Source organism: Bos grunniens, chromosome 1 (genome assembly GCF_055505025.1).
Source record: "Bos grunniens cultivar Pamir isolate PY7600 chromosome 1, Bosgru_T2T1.0, whole genome shotgun sequence".
NCBI classification, from domain to species: Eukaryota; Metazoa; Chordata; class Mammalia; order Artiodactyla; family Bovidae; genus Bos; species Bos grunniens.
Window position 1 is genome coordinate 69,726,077 of NC_141165.1, and position 21,721 is coordinate 69,747,797.

The window sequence follows — 21,721 nt, forward strand, 5'->3', positions numbered from 1 at the left end:
GACTGAAGATTTAAAAATCTATGTTCCAGATGTATGCATTTGTTAAAACTTGTCAAGTGGTACATTTAAGATTTGTGCCTTTCACTGTGTGTAAATTTTACCACACACACACACAAAATCCCTAAACAAATAGGCAGGCTGAAGTGTTTAGAGGTAAAGTGTGCTGATGTCTGCAGTTTACTTTGAAGTGCATTAAAAAAAAAAAAAAGGAGATGGATTGGTGGGTAGATAGACAAATTGATAGGTAAATGTCTATAAGAAAGCAAATATTGCAAAACAACAATTATAAAGTCTAGGTGGTGAATACATGAGAGGTTACTACAGTTTTATCAATTCTGATATGTTTGAAATTTTTCAAATAAAATTTCTGGAAAAAAATTCCTCATATCAACTACACATTTTGTTAAAATATCTTGGGCTTCAGTAGTGGTTGATATCTCAGTGGTTTTACCTCCAACAAAGAGAACCTCTGCCATTTGTGGCTTGCCATTTGTTTACTAGTGGTGAACTAAAAACATCTTTGATTTTCTGTTCTGTGTTTCTATTCTAAGACACTTATAATTAACACTGTTGGGAGCATAATGTCATTGCACCCAGTGCTATTTAGTGCCAGCAAGCAGCCGAAACACAGCCTTCAGGCTTCATGGTGGGTTGGCTCATTATCCAAATACAAGGATGCAAACATACTGTAGTTGCATTCAGAAGACTAAATTAGAGGGCAGTGGCTTTAAATTGTAGAATGAATCACAAGCCAAGCTTGTTCAATCTGTTTTTCATATGTTAGCAACCAAGATTTGAAATATTACTCCTGGCTTTTAACATTGCTTTCTTTTCCTTGTAAGATTAATAACAGAATAAGCTAAGTTGAACTAAACGAGGTGTGACAGAGCCTCCTAACCCTTTTCCCAGTTTATCAGAGTTTCCAGGGATGGATGGGACAGGTAAGTTTTCATAACTGCTTTTTTTTTTTTGGTATTATAATCCTTTTCATTCATATTGACCGTAATTCTGAATTTTCTAGTCTTGTTTGCTGTTTTACAAGTTTGTGCTTAAAAAAAAAATAGTAGTGAAAGTCTTTATGCAGCTATCTTAGATGTAGCAAAGAGATAACATAACATTTTATAAAAATAACCAGATACCACCCTCTTCCATCTCTCACTCGTGCCTAAGGTTAACCAGTTTAGGTGTAAAATATATCACAGGTAGAAATATAAATTCTGAATATATATAGCATGATATCCTTTTGTCCAAACAAAAGGAGCTGATAAGAGATTATAAAACTTACTTTGTGACTCTAAGCCCAACTCCTACCTCCAGTTTATAGGTAAGATAAAGACTGTTGGAGGTGAGAGTTACTTTTGGAAATAGTTATTAGAGCCCTGTGCTTTAAAATGTTCCCATCTGACTCCCACCTTAGATAACAGGTATAAGAGGATGGCTCAGAGAACTTGCCATGGGTCTTCAGGTGTCTGGAGGACCTGGAAACTGACTTGTACCTGGAAAAGTCTAAAGATAAGGGCTCGCTAGAGCTGCCCCTGGTGAGAGAGTGAGGATTGAAGGCTCTAGTGGGAATGGCCGGTACTTTCAGGATTTGGTGGAACAAAAATGAGTATTTCCAGTGAAGCAGACTGGACATCACATCACACATGCTGTTCAGCATGAGTTGTCTTAAAGTGTCTTCATTCTAGAAGCCTGTCTGCCTGACAAGATGGCCCTGAGAGGAAGAGTGGTCTTGGGGTGTAAATTGAGAAGCAAGAGCTTATAGGAACAGTGGTGGGGTCAACTGAAAGATGCTTGCCCACGTCTGGGAACAGTGCACTGGGGACCTCTAGCAGGGAGTCTTCAACAGCCCACAAAACATCCCTGAAGAGAAAGAGCCAGAAACTCTGCCTGTCTTAGGCAGAGGGCCTAAAGCCATGTGGCAAAACAATTAGGGAAATGGTAGAACATGTAGAGAAAAACAGACTCACTACAAGTGTCCAAGGGAAAGTCACTCTGTTGTGTCCGACTCTGCAACCCCATGGACTATACAGTCCATGGAATTCTCCAGCCAGAATACTGGAGTGGGTAGCCTTTCCCACTCCAGTGGGAAAGATCTTCCCAACCCAGGGATCGAACAGATCTCTTGCACTGCAGGCAGATTCTTGACCAGCTGAGCCAGACGGGAAGCCCACAAGTGTCTTCAAACCTCAATCTGTTTAAGAACTGTGGAGGAGAAACGCTTTAACTAAATGAAGGATTAAAGGTTTTGTTTTGATCAAATCAAACTTTTAAGTCATGATAACAAGACCATGTGATAAAACCTCAAAGCTATAAGAAAATCATTCAGATCTGCCCATGATAATGTCATGGGGAAGAGGGTCTTACTCAGTCATATTTGAAAGACAGTAAGAAAAATAAAGCTATTTAATAATTTTGCCCACGAAATCCAGCTAGTTCATAAAGATGATACATGAAGAATAAGCCAAACACATGTATCCATAGGAATTTAAAACTGAGGTGGATTTTATTATTACCTCAACGACTCACTGGCTCGCCGTGTGCGAAGACTATACTTCCCTACTCACTGATGTCAAGCTTGACCATGTTACTTGCTTTGGCCAATAAAATAGGAGTGGGAGTTATGTACAAAACTTTTAAGCAAAAGCTTTAAGGGTCATTACATGACTCCCCCAGCATTCTTCTCCCCCTGCCACAAGAATGGCATGTCCCAGATAGAGGCTGCTTCAGTCCAAAGTAAAGAGCATGTGAAGCCGATCCACAGCCAACCTGTAGTCAACATGAAATATGAGGGGGAAATGAATATTTTATTGTAACCATTGATATTAGGGGCTTGTTTTCTACTGCAGCATAACTAACCTAAGCCAACTGATACTTAAAATATTTGGTAAAACCAAAACACAAGCTTATAAAAAAGTTAAATAAAAATATAAAGATACAATAAAGTAGATTGTGATATAAGTGCACTGACAAACGTTATGAATTTGGAGAAAGGAAAGATGGCATAATATTGAAATGGTCAAAGTTGTTCTTAATCCTGAAAATTGGAAATAACAGTCAAATACAACATAATGCTATTAGGTCATTAAATATTATGCTATAGAGGAGTCTTTAAGGGCAGAGGAAGAGATCCATGTTACAGTGTTTAGCTTTTTTTTAAAAAGTATGTTAAAACCCCAAATATACAATATGAACCTCTTTTTGTAAATAAAAAATGTTTTCTCTTCTCTCCCACTTCATTAGGAAAAAGTGGAAAATTATCCTAAAACACTACCAGTATTTATCTTTGAGTGATGGAATTATAAGCTATATTTTAACTTTATTCTCTTTGCTTATATGATACAGAGAAGGAAAATATTTTAAAATAAAAAAAATACAGTAAGAATGAGAAATACACAAAGGAACAGGAAGAGTGTCTGAGCTCTGGTGATAGAAATGACAATGTAAAGGAAGCTACAAGAAGCTTTATAAAAAGAATTGATAGGAACTTGGTTCACCAGCCTCTGAAACTCTCCAGGGCTTCAGCATCCATTCATGCTGAAGCAGTTTTAGGTCAACATACTGAGATCCTTGAGATTTGTTACTTTCTTCATGTTTCTCAAATGCAGGCTCCATATTCTCATCCCCATTAATACTCATCCATCTGTTCTTTTCTCTCTCATTTTTCCTCTCTAATCCTCTCTCTATTGTAAATAAACTCCTGCACATCATAATCTGTTGCAAACTCTCGAGAAAACAGTGTGCCTTTCACAGAGTAGAAGATTAGTAGATACGTGTGTGTTGAATGAGTACTTTTTTCCTAGTGTTATTTCACTGGATACCTTCATCTTTGCTCCCTATTCTCCAGCCATTGCTTCTCATCTTGTGCTCCTATTCTAAGTGAATGGTGCCACCACCCACTTAGCTGTCAAAGCCTGAAGTCTGAGAGTGTCCTTGAGTCACCATCCATTTGCCAGTCCTATCAGTTCTGTCTCCTTCAAGTCTGTCAAGCCAGTTTTCTTCCCACATCTTTTCTGCCACTGCCCTTGGTTCAGGGATTCAGCATTTTTTCCCTGAATTATGGCATTAGCCTTGCCTCCAGATTTTTCCTCGCTCATTTCATTCTTATTCCCTGACCAATCTTAGGGTGACTTATTAAAAGTGCAATTCTGATATAACACTGCTACTGCTACTGCTGCTAAGTCGCGTCGTCAGTCATGTCCGACTCTGTGCGACCCCATAGACGGCAGCCCACCAGGCTCCCCCATCCCTGGGATTCTCCAGGCAAGAACACTGGAGTGGGTTGCCATTTCCTTCTCCAATGCATGAAAGTGAAAAGTCAAAGTGAAGTCTTTAAAATCTATCAAAGGCTTCCCTGAGAGTTCTGATAAAAAACCAAAATCTGTAACATGGTAAGTGAACAAAATTCTTCACCATCAGGCTTTTAATTATCTTTCTTCTTCTGCCAAACTGTGATACTCCACACACACTGAAAAATGTGCAGTTCTTGAAACACAACTTGCTTTCATTTATCTCTTATCTCTCTCTGCCTAGAATGTTCTTTCTCTCATTTTCATCCTCTTCTTCTCATGAGCAAAACCTACTCGCACTTCCTGCCTAAACTCAACTTAGGCATCACCTTCTTTGTGAAATTCTCCTTAACTAGAATTTTCTGTACTCACTTTATTCTTCCAAACCATCCCTGCCTATTTCAAGTATAGCACCTTACACCATACTGGGATCTTTTTTTTTTTTTTTCCTGTGACTTCCCCACTGCAATATAAGCTTCCCCTTGGAGTCACCAATCATGTCTTATTTATCATGTACTTGGCATAAAGTCGATGCTCAAAAAAACATTGATGTCAAATGTAGTGATTGATAGAGTATGAAGACTAAGCAGAATGGAGAAGTCCAATTTGACCAAAGTTTTTATACTAAGTGATTAGTAGAACTAAGGTGCTGAGAACTTATAGGGGAGTTTGGAGGCAGTTAGTTTGAGAAGAAGGCTGATGCCCTGACTTTATACATGATGAATTTCATCTGACAGTATCCAAATGAAAAAGACAAATATGGACATTTTCCTACATAACCACCATGCTCTTACCCACACAGACCCATGGCAAACATACCACATGGGGGACAGGTGGGCACAGCTAATTCCTCACTGGAGTGGCAGGCAGCATCCAGGGCACTGCAATCTCCCATGATCACTCAGAACTGAGTATGAAGGGGATAGGGTTAAAATAGATATCTATCTGCTTATATGAGCAAAAAAAAAAATGCTACAAACTTAAAACCAATAAAAATGCAGATGAAAGTAATTCTCCCCAGAGTATACTTTATTATGTAATTTTAGCATCTTGTTAATATTTTAAATTTCCAAAAATGGATAAGAAGAAAAAGCAATCTCTAAAAGTTCAAAAAGAATTAAAATGAATGTTTCATTGCTTTAAACTATATATCAAGTTGGTGATATAACTACATTGAGAAAATAATTACTTCAAGTTATTAATCCAGCATTTTGACTGTATGTCATCAATGGAATATATTCTAGGAACAGATAGAGCTTCAGAGAAATCACAGACTTCATGCATTAAGTAGTTTTATTGTTAACAGTACTATTATTTTGCAGCTGTCTTTTATATTGCAAGATAAAGCAACTAGCTATGTTAATGTTGTTAGGAGTCAAGATTTTCCACAGTACTATATATTTATATATCCCTGTAATGTTAAATTTGAATTGGAAATATCAGTATGTGCCTGTGATTTTTTTTTTAAGTTTAAAGAAATATGTGTTTCATAGCTCTGACCACTGAAAAGGCCTAGATGTAATGACAGCACAGATTGTGACCTTTAAATATCATTTCCCACTCAAGAAGACAAGGCTTCTTGAAGGAATGAGTGATTCCAGATCTAAGACCTGAGATATATGTGTGTGTGTGTGTGTGTGTGTGTGTGTGTGTGTGTATCATATATGTGTGATTATTGCCAAGAAATATGATTATCAAGCATGTCCTAGATGATGAGGTCCTGAGTTTAACCAAAAGATATGAATTTGTAAAGTCAGAATGCCTCTTTATTATTTGGAGAGGTGACGTGAAACTACCAAATAAACTGGGTATTTCATATTCACATTCTCTATCTGTGGACAGATCTTGGGAAACCCAATTATAAGCAGAAGTAGCATGAGGAGTACCAAGCCCAAATGAGTAGAGTTAGTTGGATAGTCATAGCAGATGTTACCAAGCCATACTCATCTGAAGCAGACATCTCCACCAGGTGACTCTTACACCCCTGTAGCGTGGAGTGGGTTCTTGTGCTCTGCTTACCTGGTATTGCAGTGTTACGGACCCTTGGCCTCCATTCACTCTCTACTCACTCTCCCTTCATTATTTTCTTCTGGTCACTCCTCTCCCCACAAGCAAGCTCTTTCGATGTGGTGAGATTATCAACTCTTAGGAGCAAAAGACCAGATCTATGGGTTGTCCCACAGATGTTAATGCACAACATAGTTGCCCACATTTCACAAGAAAATACAGATTTCTGGCTTGTCTCATGGGAAAAAGGAATTGGGTAACAATGAGCTGGAGTAATAGGAGCAGCATGAAATCCCCATTTCACCACGCAACCACCCAGCCCACATCACTCGTTTCTGTCCCCTGTCTCGCTGCTGTAGGCACTGAGCTTGCAGCTGTCATTTTCAGGGGCCTCTGTAGAATCAGTCACTCTTTTGAGCCACTGCCCTTTTTCAGTAGCTAAGTCTCAGAAAGTAAGCTTTCTTCCTAGAGTCTAGCTTCAAGGCCAGAGCAGGCTATCTCCCTGTTGGTCTACTGTCTGCATTTGTACCATCTACTGATGAGCTGGTTAAAGCCATGAAACAGAGTGACTTTACTGAAGAGAAAAAAACTGAGGCCTGAGCCTGGGGGAAACCCACAGCAGAAAAGTGAGAGAGAAGAAGCCTCTTTAGAACAAGATTCCCATTTGCTCTTTTTGTTCTTTTTAATCTTTTTTTTTTCTTTAACAAAATTTCCTGCTTACAGAGTTAAGAATCAGCGCTCCTTCTGGAGCAAAGTGTCTGAAGTCAGAAGCCCTGAAGCAAATCTGTAATGTGAAGTTTCCTCGCTGAGTTTTGCACACACTTACTGTGTCACACACACATGACTGACACAGGCCTGCGCTCTGGTACCTCTGTGTTTAAGTAGTGCACAGGCTGAACCCCAAATTATTCTTGGTCCCCATTGCAGATATTAGCCTGTGTTCCATTTTTAACTCTGATGGAGACACGTACACTGGTTGTCCAGGAGACAGGAATCTGGGCAACCCAGAAAGAGTGCCCTGAGTAAGGGCAAATTTTGTTTCTCTGTGATCCTGCTCACTCAAGCCTCCAATCTCACCCTCTCCTTCCCTCCCTCTCCCACAGAGACCCACAGTGAACACATCACTGAGGGGAGCAGAGCTGATCCTCACGAGTGGCAGTGCCAGGACAGTGGAGACCCCCTGACCTCCCCTCATCTGTGTGTTGATTTCACTGTTTATGTTTCATCAGCTCAAAAGAGCCACACCTACCCTCTCTGACTGGGTCAAATCTCATTATCCCATTAAACACTCAGTTCTGAAGGCCAGTCCTTAGTCAAACTTCTCCAGGCAATTGTCCCGTGTATTTATGTTTGATTAATGTCTGCTTCTGTCACTACGAGGGACCATGTCTGCTTTGTTTGTTGATGTATATCCAGCATATACTTCCTCTCAGAGTAGACACTTGACAGCCACTGCATAAGTGAATAAATTCTAGGCCATCGGCACTGGAAAGGACTTCTGGTGGCATTTGGTCTGCTTTCCTCATTTGATGAGTGAAGTGAAGCAATTTCCCCAGGTCACATGGATTTTCAGAAAGACAGCGTTAAGTAGTAGTTAAGGCCACGGATTCTGAAGGTACAGTGCCTGGATTCCTAGCCAGGTTCTACCTTTACTGGCCCACTAAGTTAATGTCTTTGTGCCTCAATAGCCTCATCTGGAAAATGGGGGTATTTGTGAGGATTAAATGGTTGTGTGTGTGTGTGTGTTTGCTCAGTTGCTCAGTCACGTCTGACTCTTTGTGACCCCATAGACTGTAGCCCACCAGGCTCCTCTCTGTCAGTGGAATTTTCCAGGCAAAATACTAGAGTGGATTGCCATTTCCTCCTCCAGGGGATCCTCCTGACCCAAGGATCGAACCCACATCCCTTGCATCTCCTGCACTGGGAGGTGGGTTCTTTACCACTGAGCCACCTGAGAAGCCCCAAAGTGGTTTTTATAGAGTGCTTAAAATTATACTTGGTACACAGTAAGCACTATATGAGGGCTTGTCAAAAAAACAGAAGCTGGGATAGGACCAAAGTCTGGGTCTCTTGATCCCCTAAATGCTTTTTACAAAACTGCCTGAGATTATTTTGTTATTGGGATAGACCAGTGCCATCCAGTTGAATTTTCTGCCATGATGGAAAGGCTCTACACTGCCCAGTATGGTAGCCTGCTAGCCACATGTGGCTACTGAGCACTTGAAATATGGCTAGCATGATAGAGAAAATTAATTTTATTTTAATTAATTAGAATTTGAATTTAGACTCAATGAGGGACAGTCAGGAGTTGGTTGCTTGCAGCAGCCAAGTCATCATGGCTGATGGAATTAGTGTCTGGCTACCCTGGGAGATCCTTCTGAGCATGAGAAGCTCAGTGTCTTGGAAGCCAAGAAATTTCCCACATCTCTATTTTGGTCAGGCCTCCCCGACCGGGCACCTGGCATCCAGGCAGAGCTGCTATTCTGTCAGGTAGCTGTGCAGGTTGGCTTCCCCCCAGACCTTGGTTAAATAAACACATCTTTCCTTTTTTAGGGCCATACACTGCAAATTTTAAAATATCAGTTTACGGATAAACAAAAACTTTCAAAGCTCTAATATAAATCTTTTATTCAACTGGTTTTGGAATATATATTCTTCAAGAACACTTAAAATGCTTCTTTTGGAGAACTCCTTTCCCATACGTATAGATATCTATTGCCATTAAAAAAAAAAAAAAAATCAAGAAAAAGCAAGACCTCAACTGGTTGGATTCCAAATTAAGCTACAGCTTGAGCTAAAAATAGCTTGCCAGTGTTGAGAATCTGTTCTCTGAATTTAAATGGCTTCCTCACTCCCAGAGGACAGCATTCACTGTGTTCTGTGGCAGGATTAAACTTTGGGAAAGCACACTTCATGTTTTCCCTGGATTCATTTCTGCTTTGGGCACAAAGCAGAGTGAAAGTAACCGACCATAGTTTTTGGTTCTATGCTACATGTTGTTATGTGTAATGAACATAAATATCTATAATGTAGTAGGAGGTGTGTATGTGTGTGTGAATTCAGCTTTGTATTGATACTTCTAAAGGTATGCCTAAAACCTGAAGGAAAATTCTGAAGTAGGTTTTACCTTTTTTTTCCCCGACCGGTGTTATCATTTACTGTATAAAATTTATCTTCTAATTATCACTGAAAGACTCTGTTCTCTTTAATTTCAAGAACAATCTTTGTTTTGTCTCTGGAATTCTGGGAGAGCTTTCCATGTAGCAGTGAAGACTAGAAAAGAAATATAAGTTGGAGACTCAATATGTGGCAAAAATTTTATTTCAAAAAGGCTTGCATTCATACACTTAAAATTTTTTCAGTACCACAGAAAGTCAGTGTAAGGCATTTATCATGCATAGAATTTTTTTTCAAGTTTTCATTTTTGTCAGTTATTCATGATGTTTTAAATAATCAAGGAATTCTAAAAACCTTGTAAATTATTTTTGGGGATGAGCCCCTCCGCATATGTACACACCTCAGTTGCCTCCAAAGTCCTCCTCCTTCACTGTCTTGGCCACACAGACCATGCGTTTTAGAAGTAATAGCCATGTTTCCTGACATTAATCTTTTTCTTCCCACCTACCTCTTTTTAAAGATGTTTGAAATTTCCAGTACTTTTTCTTATTAAAAAAGCAGGGCATGGGCTTCCTTGGTGGCTTCAGTGATAGAATCTTCCAGCCAATGCAGGAGACACGGGTTAAATCCCCGATCTGGGAAGATCCTACATGCTGCAGAGCAACTAAGCCAGTGCACCCCAGCTATTGAGCCTGTGCTCTAGAGCCTGGGAACCAAAACTATCAAAGCCCAGAAGACCGAGAGCCTGTGCTCTGCAACGACAGAAGCCACCACAGTGAGAAGTCCGAGCACCACAACTGGAGAGTAGCCCCACTCATGGCAACTAGAGAAATGACTGAGCAACACTGAAGACTGAGCACAGCCAAAAATAAATAAAGAAAATTATATAAAAGTCAGGCATGTAAATCAAAAATTCAACTGATTCAAAAATATAAAATGAAAGACCTCTGAAATCTCACTCCTCTAAGAATAACCATAGTTACACTTTGATATTTGTACTTCCAGATCCTTCCTACTCTGTCTGCTCCTGCCTGATTTTCACTGGCATGCAATTGATACTTCATTCGATTCATTTTTGGGGAACATCTATGCAGAATAAGGGGCTTCCCTGGTGGCTCAGTGGTAAAGGATCTGCCTACAATTCAGGAGACTGTGGGTTCAATCCCTGGGTCAGGAAAATCCCATGAAGGAGGAAATGGCAGCCCACTCCAGTCTTCTTGCCTGGGAAATCCCATGGACAGAGGAGCCTGGTGGGCTCCATGAGTCCATGGAGTCTCAAGAAGAGTTGGATATGACTGAAGTGACTAAACAAAATCAGCAGCAGCAACATGTTAAATAAGGCTTTATTCTGGGGAAGGATTATGGCAGATCAATCAGAACTAGTTGGCACCCAGAGAACTCATAGAGGAGCCAAAACACAGGTTAACATGAAATGCAGAAAATGAAAAGTGCTGAAAGGGAGACTCCATACTTTGGGAGCTCAGCTGAGAAGAGAGGCTTTCCGTCAGGGACGATTGGAACAGGTTTCCTGGAGGAAGCTGCATCTCGGCTGGCTTCTGAGATATAGATGTGACATGGACACGTAGAGGTAGGGAAGGGCAATTTTAAGAGTAGGAACCAGGAAGACTACAGACAAAGAAGAACATACCTCAAGCAAAACAACTTATGATGAACTTTACTTAAATCTTAGAAGAAGCAGGACTTCTGGGTGTCCTGTGACTAAGATTCCATGTTCCCAATGCAGGGGGCCCAGGTTCAATCAGTGGTCAAGCAACTAGATCCCATACACCGCCAACTAAGAGTTTGCATGCCACAATTAAGACCTTGTGCAGCTGGATAAATTTTTTTTAAAAGACATGGAAGAAGCCTAGAAATGTGGTGGGAAGGAACCCTCTTAGTCATCATGACTTAGATTGGACCTACTTTCAAGCCATGGAGGAAAATAAAAATTTTAAGACGAGGGAACAAGATAGTGTGTTATGGATTGAATTGTGTCCCTGTCCCTCCCCACCTCACCAAATTCATGTGTTGAAGTCGCAACCTCCAATGTGACCTTTAAGAAAGTAATTAAGGTCAAATGAGGTCACATTAATGAACCATAATCCAGTAAGGCTGGTGTCCTTAGAAAAACAGATACCAGGAGTGTGCGTGCACAGAGGGAAAGGCCAGGTGAAGACAGAGCAAGGAGGTGGCCACCGGGAAGCCAGGAAAACAGGCCTCACCAGAAACCAACCCTGCTGGCACTTTGATTTAGAATTCCAGGCTCCAGAACTGCAAAAAAAAAAAAAAAAAATCTGTTTAAGCCACTCAGTCTGTGGTATTTTGTGGAGGAAGCCCTAACAGACTAATAGTTAAGCATATTTGGTTTAGAATATTTCTTGGTTTTTACTGAAGAATAGACTCTAGAATGGTCACATCTTAATATGATGAAGTTGTCCTTATCGCTTCATGCTTTGCTTCTCCATTTAGACAAGACTGACACCATTGCTGTGTGTTATTTAGTATGACAGCCAGATATTGAATACTCATTCATATTTTCAGCACCTGAGTTCTGTACAAATAATCAAAGGTCACAGTCTTAGCACACTGAGTAATTTTATAATTTTAGGTAAAATGGCTTGATAATAAAAATAATAGCAATAAAATCAACATAGCGGTTAATAACACCGCTTATAGTGCTGCAGACGCTATTTTAAGTGTTCCTTGTGTACTGACTCATTTAATCCTCCCAGCAATCCTGTCAGGTAGTTACTATTATTATCCCCATTTCACAGATGCGGAAACCAGACATGGGGGTTAACTATTAATAACTCATCCCAGGTTTTACAGCTGGGAAATGCAAACTGGGACTGATACAGCTAGAACTGACCTAGTTTACCTAGACATTTGTCCGTGTAATTAGCATCCTGATAGGAAGTATTGCCACTTGACAATGTGTTGAGGATGACTTGCTTATTTTCAGAGGCAACTCAAAATTTAAACTGAGTATAAGTTCTGTGATGAAACTATGTGCTGTGTGTGATGTTGTGAGTCTAAGGCAAGATATGAGTATTTAGCTTCAAACTGAATCTAAACTTTCTTTGCCACTTTCTGATACCAACGTTGGCGTCACTCGGTCTGCACTCAATATTTTTTCATCCTTTCTGAAACAATGGGAGAAGTTTTCTGGCCAATATTTGGCTTCAAATTGTGGAAGTCTTGGCTGAGAACAACTAAAAATCCTCCTCAGTATCACTGAAAACATATTATAGTTCAATTTGCAGATATGTGACGAAACATTCCTCACAATTCTAATGTCTAAACAAAAACTGGAGTTTCTGGGCCCACAATGCTGAGGGCTACCTTTGGACCCTGGAAGGCCTTTCCCTAAAGCTCTGAGTGATTTGCTGACCTCTCTCCAGACATCTCTATTTCATTCTCTCCAACTCAACACTGTCTCTGCTATCTTTATTGCAAAAGTCTGAACTGTGCTTCTGTGCCAAGACCCTGTCAACTTACACTCTAGACTGAATTTTCTTAGTCTGGTTATATAAATTTTGAAAAACAGAGAACAAAATCTCTCTTTTCTATGTCAAGTAGTTCCTTAGATGATAAAGAAATCACAGTGTTGTACATATATAGAAGATCCTCTGTAAACAGTTCTGAGCTACAAAGAAATTATCTCTGACACAATTCCCAGTATTCACAGCAGCAACAAAAATTTAATTTTATTTATGAATGGTACAAATGGATATTGTAAAATGCATAAGAAGGCTTATGGGAATCGGGAGGGGAAATCTGTGAAGAGTTTTCCATCCCAGAAGCTAAGAATGCTGTGAATTTGTACATTATTCTGGGAAAAGGGTCTTTAGCAATTAAAGAGTTAAGCCTGGAGTGAGGCAGGCAGCAGCTGGAGGGAGTGTTTATAGAGTAAGGCAGGAAGTGTGGAGTCCAGGACTTCTGCTGGCAGGAAGAGGTAGAGGAGAGGGGAGGGGAGGAGAGCCTGGAGGGGAGGGAGGATTTTTAGTTGTTGACAGCCTGGAAGACTTTCACAATTTGAAGCCAAATATTGGCCAGAAAACTTCTCCCGTTGCTGCAGAAAGGATGAAAAGACGCTGAGTGCAGATTGAGTAATGCCAAAGTTGGTAGATTCAGGCCTTGTGCCCAGAATACATTTGGGACTTCCAGCATTTGAATGGACCTACATGGAAGTAGGAATTGAGATGCTTAAATATATAGAAACACATTGATAAAGCATTCTTAATAATAATAGCAACACCTAACATTTATTTAGCAATTTTTATATGCCAAGAGCTGTATTAAATGTTTTATATTTATTATTCTGTTTAATTCTTAAGAACCCTATGAGGAAAATCCCTGTTTTAGAAAGTATTCCTCAGTGAGGCTTTCAAAGATAAATAGTTTGGCCAAAGTATAAATTTAAATAGTATTGAGACTTCCCTGGCCATCCAGTGGTTAAGACTCATTGTTCCCAATGCTAAGATTCCACTTGCCCCTTGGCACCGCACCCCCCCCCCCAAAAAAAAGGTACAAATTTTAAAAACTTATAAATATGATAGTCATAAAATGTATAATGTCCAAGATTTGCTGACCTAATTTGTGACAGAACCATCTGGTTCAGAGGGAAGGACAGGAGATTGTAGTGTGCACTTGCAACTTAACAATCTTCTGGATATTAACATCTACTCTTAAAGACTTGGAACCCTAATCAGTAAAACATAGTAAGTCAAAATTGCATTCCCCTAGACAATTGGGTGACCTCAGGTGGACTTATTGGACGATGTTGTCTCTAGCACTATCCAATGGAACTTGCCACGATGCCGGAACTGCTCTATAATTGCACTGTCCAGTAAATAACCAGTGGTCACATATAGCTAGAGAGCACTTGAAGTGTGACTAGTATAATTGAGGAACTGAATCTTAATTTAAATTTAAATAGTCACACCTGACTAGTGACCTCTGTATCAGATTATGTTAGGTGACACTGCCCTCCTCCCCTTTTTTGACATGACTCTTTGACTTGAAAGAGCACGGTCTGCAGAATCTGCACATGATTCGGATAAACAGTAAATATTGAGAGGCACTTTTTTTAGATGATACAGAAATTGTCTATTTTTTTTAAATTACAGTTGATTTACAATGTTGTGTTAGTTTCAGGTGTAAGGTAGTGTTTGCTGTTTTATGCTTTGAAAAGCGCTGCTCCAATCCATTCTCTCCTAGAATGCACTTTCTAAAAATGGCAAAAGTGGTATTATTGATCCCATTTAACAGACTGGTAACTGAGGGTCAGCTGTTGAAGACAAAATGATTAGTGGTAAAGTGGGATTTGGACCCAAGTGTGTCTGGTTGAAAGTTTGCAACCTCAAATGCCTACAGAGGCCAAGTAGGGCAGACAGATGGGTCAGGAGCTTTGGTTATAAAACAGACCAAAGCAACTAGTCTGGATCTGGTTGATTACAGTTTCAGAATTGCCAAATCACATCTTGTAATTGTTCAGGAAAATCCATAATTCCGGACTCTTGTGTATGATATTTCTGATTTGACCCCTGTATGGACCAACTAAAACAGACTTTCAGTCCTGATACTGCCCACAGGCCACCAGTGTTCAATTCTAATGAGAGTGCAACAGTGGGAGAGATTTCCTCTTTGCACAGCTGCATCTACAGTTACCTGAGATCGTGGGTTTGGCCTTTCCAGTCCTTTTCAGGCTGAATCAAGGGCTTCTCACAGCAATGACACTTTTAATATTTGTCACATATCTCTGCTGCTGCTGCTAAGTCACTCCATTCGTGTCTGATTCTGTGCAACCCCATAGACGGCAGCCCACCAGACTTCCCCATCCCTGGGATTCTCCAGGCAAGAACACTGGAGTGGGTTGCCATTTCCTTCTCCAATGCATGAAAGTGAAAAGTGAAAGTGAAGTCACATATCTCTAGATGGTTATTAACATGTTTGTCTTCTCAGCTAGATTGCAAGTCCCTGGAGGGGAGGAACATCGACTCAGCTATCTGTTGCCTATATAACCCTGCAAATAGAAAACATTTAATACATGTTGCTTGAATGAATATGTATAAAAATTAGAAGCTTAAATAAATACAGCATTAATGGGCCATTTCTTCATTTTCACTTTAAAAATTAATTTTATTTATTTCTGACTGTGCTGGATCTTCGTTGCTGTGCAGGCTTTTCTCCAGTTGCAGGGAGTAGGGGCACTTTATAGTTGCATTGTGTGGGCTTCTCACTGTGGTGCATCTCTTGTTGTGGAGCACTGGCTCTGGGGCGAGCAAGCTTCAGTAGTTGGGGCTCTCAGGCTCTAGAGCACAGGCTCAGTGGTTGTGGTACACAGGCTTAGTTACTTTGCCCGGCATGTGGGATCTTCTTGGATCAGGGATTGAACCCATGCCTCCTGCATCAGCAGGTGGATTCTTTATCTCTGAGCCACCAGGGAAGCCCCATTTGCATTTTAAATTTCTTTTTTTTAATGTTATGTATTTTTTAATTGAAGAATAATTGCTTTATAGAATTTTGTTTGTTTCTGCCATATATCAACATGAATCAGCCATAGGTATACGTAGGTCCTGCACCTCTTGAACCTCCCTCCCATCTCCCTCCCCATCCCGCCCTTCTAGGTTGTTACCCTGTTTGAGTTCCCAGAGTCATACAGGAAATTCCCATTGGCTGTCTATCTATTTTACATATGGCAGTGTATGTTTCCATATTACTCTCTCCATACATTGCACCCTCTCCTTCCTCCCATCTTCTCCCCTCCATTTGCATAAGTCTGTTCTCTGTTGCCTGCGTTTTCACTTTAAATTTCTGTGGGCCAAACTGATCTATTTCTCTGTAGTGATGTTGTTGTTATTGTTTGTAAGCCTAGACTCAGACAATAATTCAGAAATAATCTCAAAGTAGTAATGGCAACTATCTTTTTATTTTATTCTTATTAAAAAGTTTTTTTGGCTACCAGTTTTTTTAAAAAGCTTGCTGTGCTTAAGGTTCTTTCTGTACATTAGCTTAATTCCCTCCAATAAGCCAATGAAGTAAACATTGTCATCTCTATTTTATAGAAGAGAAAACAGATTCAGAATTGTTAGGTAATTTGTCCAAGGTCACATAGCTCTCATCTCTTTTGCTTCCCAGTATTAATACTCTGTGTGGAGAAGGCAATGGCACCCCACCCCAGTACTCTTGCCTGGAAAATCCCATGGATGGAGGAGCCTGGTGGGCTGCAGTCCATGGGGTCACTAAGAGTCGGACACGACTGAGTGACTTCACTTTCACTTTTTTCACTTTTTCACTTTCATGCATTGGAGAAGGAAATGGCAACCCACTCCAGTGTTCTTGCCAGGAGAATCCCAGGGGCAGGAGAGCCTGGTGGGCTGATGTCTATGGGGTCACACAGAGTCAGACACGACTGAAGTGACTTAGCAGCAGCATTAACACTCTGTGAGCTCTGCTCAGTGACTCACAGTGCATTTTAAATCTACCTGGTAAAGTTAATACATCTAATCCCTTTCCTTTGGTGGAAAGGCAGTGAGTGGAGGAGGAAGGTGAGCCAGCGGAGTTCCCTGGGGCTGGGGCTAGTGGCATGAGACTCTCTCAGTGGGTTCAGTCTGCCAGTATTAAGCAAACCAGGCAGTGCAGAGCTGATGTTGGTGAAGACTGGTAGAAGGTCTAAGAATGTCACTGTAAAAAGGAGGGCTAGAAAAAAGAACCCAGCTAGAAAATCTGTGAATAATAGGAGCTTAGGGAAGCACATATTGTATCAGCAGCAAAGAGTCCGTTAGGTTTTCTTTACATGGTCTCTGAAGTTTGATATTTGGGAAAGTCACAGGAAGGCACAAACTCTGTAATATTCCAGAGCAGTGCCAGACCCTAAAATAGGGGCTCAATCATGCTCAACAATTGATTAACTGTCGTAAGTTTGCTTGTAAGGGATGCACTAACGGATGTTTCTTACCTTTAAAATTCAAGCAAAGCAGAGGTTCAGAAAATTTGAGAAAGCCAACACAACCCAGTGGTATTTCAAATTGTAACTTTCTCCTCCCCGCCCAATTCCCACACCAGCAATTTCTCAACCCCATGAAGATGTTAGCATTCAGCATCTATTAACCCATACATTTGTTTTAAGGACCCATTTGCACACTCTCCCGAAATGCTGATCACTCTCAAGAAAGACATTGTGGACTTGGCAAAGTTCCAAAATAACCCAAGGAGAAAGAATGACCTCCAGGGGTTTGGACTTTGAGTCCTGGGCCTCTAATGGCGACTCAGGAAAGTGGTATGATCCCATCCCATGAAATGAGGAGAGGCGTGTACACAGAATTTTCCATCAAACTCCATAGCAAAAGGGCACATGATCTGAGGCTTGACTCTTATAATTCTAAGATGTACAAAAAAGAGATATACTACAGTCTTACAAACTTGGTGCTAAGTTTATGGAATCTTTTGCCCAAGAAGTGGTTCAGGCTGAAAATAGAAATTGTCTCAAAAAAAGGTAAAAACCTCAAGAGGTGTTTGAGGACAGATTTGTTTCGCACCCTCTATAATTGGCATCCAAGAGGACAAGCATGCTCATAAACAAAAAATCCTGTATCTCATATAAAACATTGAAAAATGTTTGTTCACACATAAAAAGATTTCTGCATCTTGCAAAGATCTCCTTAGAAAATAACTTTTGTTTCATGTTTGGACTTCATTTTAAAGGTAAATAAATGAATTTCAAAAATGCCAAAATATACAGACTTAAAAGTATACAATAGTAAGAACTTATTTTGAAATGAATGAGCCATTAACAGAAATAGAATATTGAAGTTCATGCCAGCATGTAATTTTCTAATATTAGGGTGACTTCATTTCAAAACATAATGAAGTTCAACTGAGCTGAAATGAGTTCCTTCTCAACCCACAGTGGTTTATTTATTGCTGCCACAAAATAAAAATATACTTGTCAACGTGGAAAGTTGTAACACTTATATGCTTTTTATTGATGGAAAACTTAGAATTAGTGTGACATGACAAATCTGTCCCATTAGAAACATGTCAATTAATCATACTGATTGATAAACCCAAGTATCGTTTCTTAAGTTTTTTTTTTTTTTTAATATTTATTTATTTGACTGTGCCAGGTCTTAGTCACAGCATGTGGGATCTAGTTTCCTGACCAGGGATTGAACCCAGGCCCCTCTGCATTGGGAGCTCAGAGTCTTAGCCACTGGACCACCAGGGAAGTCCCATTTCTTAAGTTTTAAAAATCACATACTTTCCAAGGAACCTGAAAACTTCCTTTTTGAAACAGATCTCAATTTTTCCCATGCCTGCCTTTGAGGTAAACTAAGTCTTTCTGTTGACTTTACCAAAAATGATTTTTTTCCCCAGGAAAAAATATACGGCATATGTAAAAGCCTGTATGCAGTTTTCAAATAATTCCAGTCATTAAAAGCAGAGCTGCAAACACAGGGCTGGGCAGGGGTGGGAGGGATTAGGGGAGTCCTTTTCTGTACAGTGAAGTTTGGTTCTCTGTGAAGTCGAATTTCATCAAACTGTGTTATGAATTTTAAATATATTGGATGCTAAAAGAGAAAAAATAAATATGCTGTCCTTTCTTGTGGCCATGTCTTTAGATGTATCTGGTCATTACCTTGGCAACCCTTACAAATGGCAACTGACGTCAAGAAAAGAGGAAAAACACCGCTGAGAGCATACACTCCATGCATTATAGATCATCCTGAGGCCTCAGTCCCTTGCAGGCACTAAATGGCTTTGAGATGAGCACAAGCAATCTCTCATTTTACAAACATTCTTCATAAACTTTTTAAGGACTTAGAGATCTGAGAAGAGCATCTTTGAGTTTTTAATTTAAGCAAAATACAGTTCAGCTATTAGCTTAGGTGTTCTGACTCACGATAACTGCCAAGCCCATTAAAGTGTTTGTCACTGGTAAATCTTAAAAACGAACAGAAGCTGCTTTTTTCTTTTAAGAGTCCCCCCCCCCCCAACTTTCATTATGAAAAAGTTCAGAGCATCAGAATTTGAAAGAATTTTACAGTGAACACCTGTGTACTCATCACCCAGAGTCCTCCATTACCATTTAAATTTACTGGCCTAGTACATACCTGTCTGTCTGTCTGTATGTCTATCCACCTGTACATTCATCCATCCCCTTATATATACTGTAATCCATCTAATTTTTGATGCATTTCCAGCATCGAAATTACAGACATGAATGTAGTTCTAGCCAGGAGTTTTAACCACTGGAAAACCAGGGAAGTTCCTATAGGTTTTCTTTTGATACAACATTTACAGTGACATGCACAAATCTTAAATGTACATTTGCCAGAGGTTTGAACAGTGCATACAAAGTCCCATCAAGATATACAGCAGTATTGTAATCACAGTGCCCATGTGACTCTTCTCATTTAGTTCCAACCCCCAGCCACCCTCCAGAGGCAACCTCTCTTCTAATTTCTGAATTAGGGCTTTAGCCTAAATGAGGGCTTCCCCAGTGGTAAAGACTCTGCCTGCTAATGCAGGAGCTGCGGTAGATGTAGGTTCGATTCCTGGGTGGGGAAGATCCCCTGGAGGAGGAAACGGTAACCCACTCCAGTATGCTTGCCTGGAGAAATCCATGGACAAAGGAGCCTGGTGGGCTATAGTCCATGGGGTCGCAAAGAGTCAGACATGACTAAGCACACTTACATACTTGACCTAAATGGGAAGGAAATCCAAGGAATAAGGGATATATGTATCCATGTGACTGATTCACTTTGCTGTATGGTAGAAACTAACATGACATTGTAAGGCAATTAAACTCCAATAAAATAAACAAACAAAAATAATTTTAAAAAAGAGCCTTGTATTAGGTCTTATTACCTCTAAGAGCCTTTCCTCCTGAACTGTCCTAAGGACTTCATCCGTCCTTCAGATTGCAAGTGTACATGTTCAGTGACACATAATACTTGCATAGCCAGCATTTACTTTTCTTCTTTTGTAGCTTTCCCCTGACTGCTACCATGTAATCACAAAACCTCTGCTCTAGTGATGAAAGGCAAGATCAGAACAGGCTGTGTAATTTTTTAGACTCAGTGCAAAATGAAAATGCAAGGCCCATGTTCAAAATTAATTAAGAATGTCAACATAGTGACAGCCAAGCATTAAACTAAATACAGGGCCCTTCTAAATGCAGGGCCTTTTCAACTGCCCAGGTTACACACTTGTGAAGCTGGCCCTGGTCAAAGATTGAACAATTGTTACAGTGCTGCTGATTGATCAAAGTGTTGTGCAGCCAAGCTGGGTTGTGGAGCTACTCATTTAGAAGTTGAATGGTGAGCGGAGGTCCGGGAACCTGGCAAAGGGTCAGAGTAATCCACAGCAGAGAAGTACTCGGGGGATTCTAGCAGCAGTTATATATACAACAATATATATGGATGTATCAGGGTTTCAGCCTTGGAGATGGCCCTTCTGCTGCCCTCTGGCTGCAGATGTCCCTGGCAAGTGACTCTGGCTCAGTCTTTCTTTGTAGCCTACTCTCCCTGAGTCATGAAGGAGTCTTGTAACCCAAGCTAGACTAACTGGAGATTTTCCCTATGGTTTTTGTGCTTAGAGCTGCAGAGGCATTATCTTTCCAGCCTCTTCCTTACTTTTATTTCCACACTGTGCCGCCTTGAACCAGGGATGGAACCCATGCCCCTTGCAGAGGAAACATAGTGTCTTAACCCCTGAACCAGGGAAGTCCTGTACTGCAATCTTATAAGAGAACCAAAGTAAGATTTTTCAGGGTTTTGATTAATTTCAGAATTAAGTAGCACAGGTTTTATAGATTTATGGTCCATTTGCTCCAGGCTCTCTACACATAATATTTTTAAAATAAGCTTTGTTTTTAGAGTAGTTTTTTGTTTCATAGCAAAATTGAGCAGAAAGTACAGAGAGTTCCCATATACCTCCTGTCCCCACACGTGCATAGTCTCCCCCACTATCAACACTGTGAATTAGAGGGGTAAATTTGTTATCATCAATGAGCCTACTCATCACCCAAAGTCCATAGCTTACATTAGGGCTCACTCTTGGTATTTTGTATTCCATGACAAATGTGTGACAGTGTGTATCAAACATTAGAGTATAATACAGAACCAAAATCCTCCATGTTCTGCCTGTTCATCTTTTCCTCTCCCCTCTTCCTTGGCAACCACTGATCCTTTCATTATCTCCATAATTTAGACATTTCCAAAATGTAATACAGTTGAAATCATATAGGATATTACCATTGTAGATTGGATTCTTTCACTCAGTGATGTGTATTTAAGGTTCTT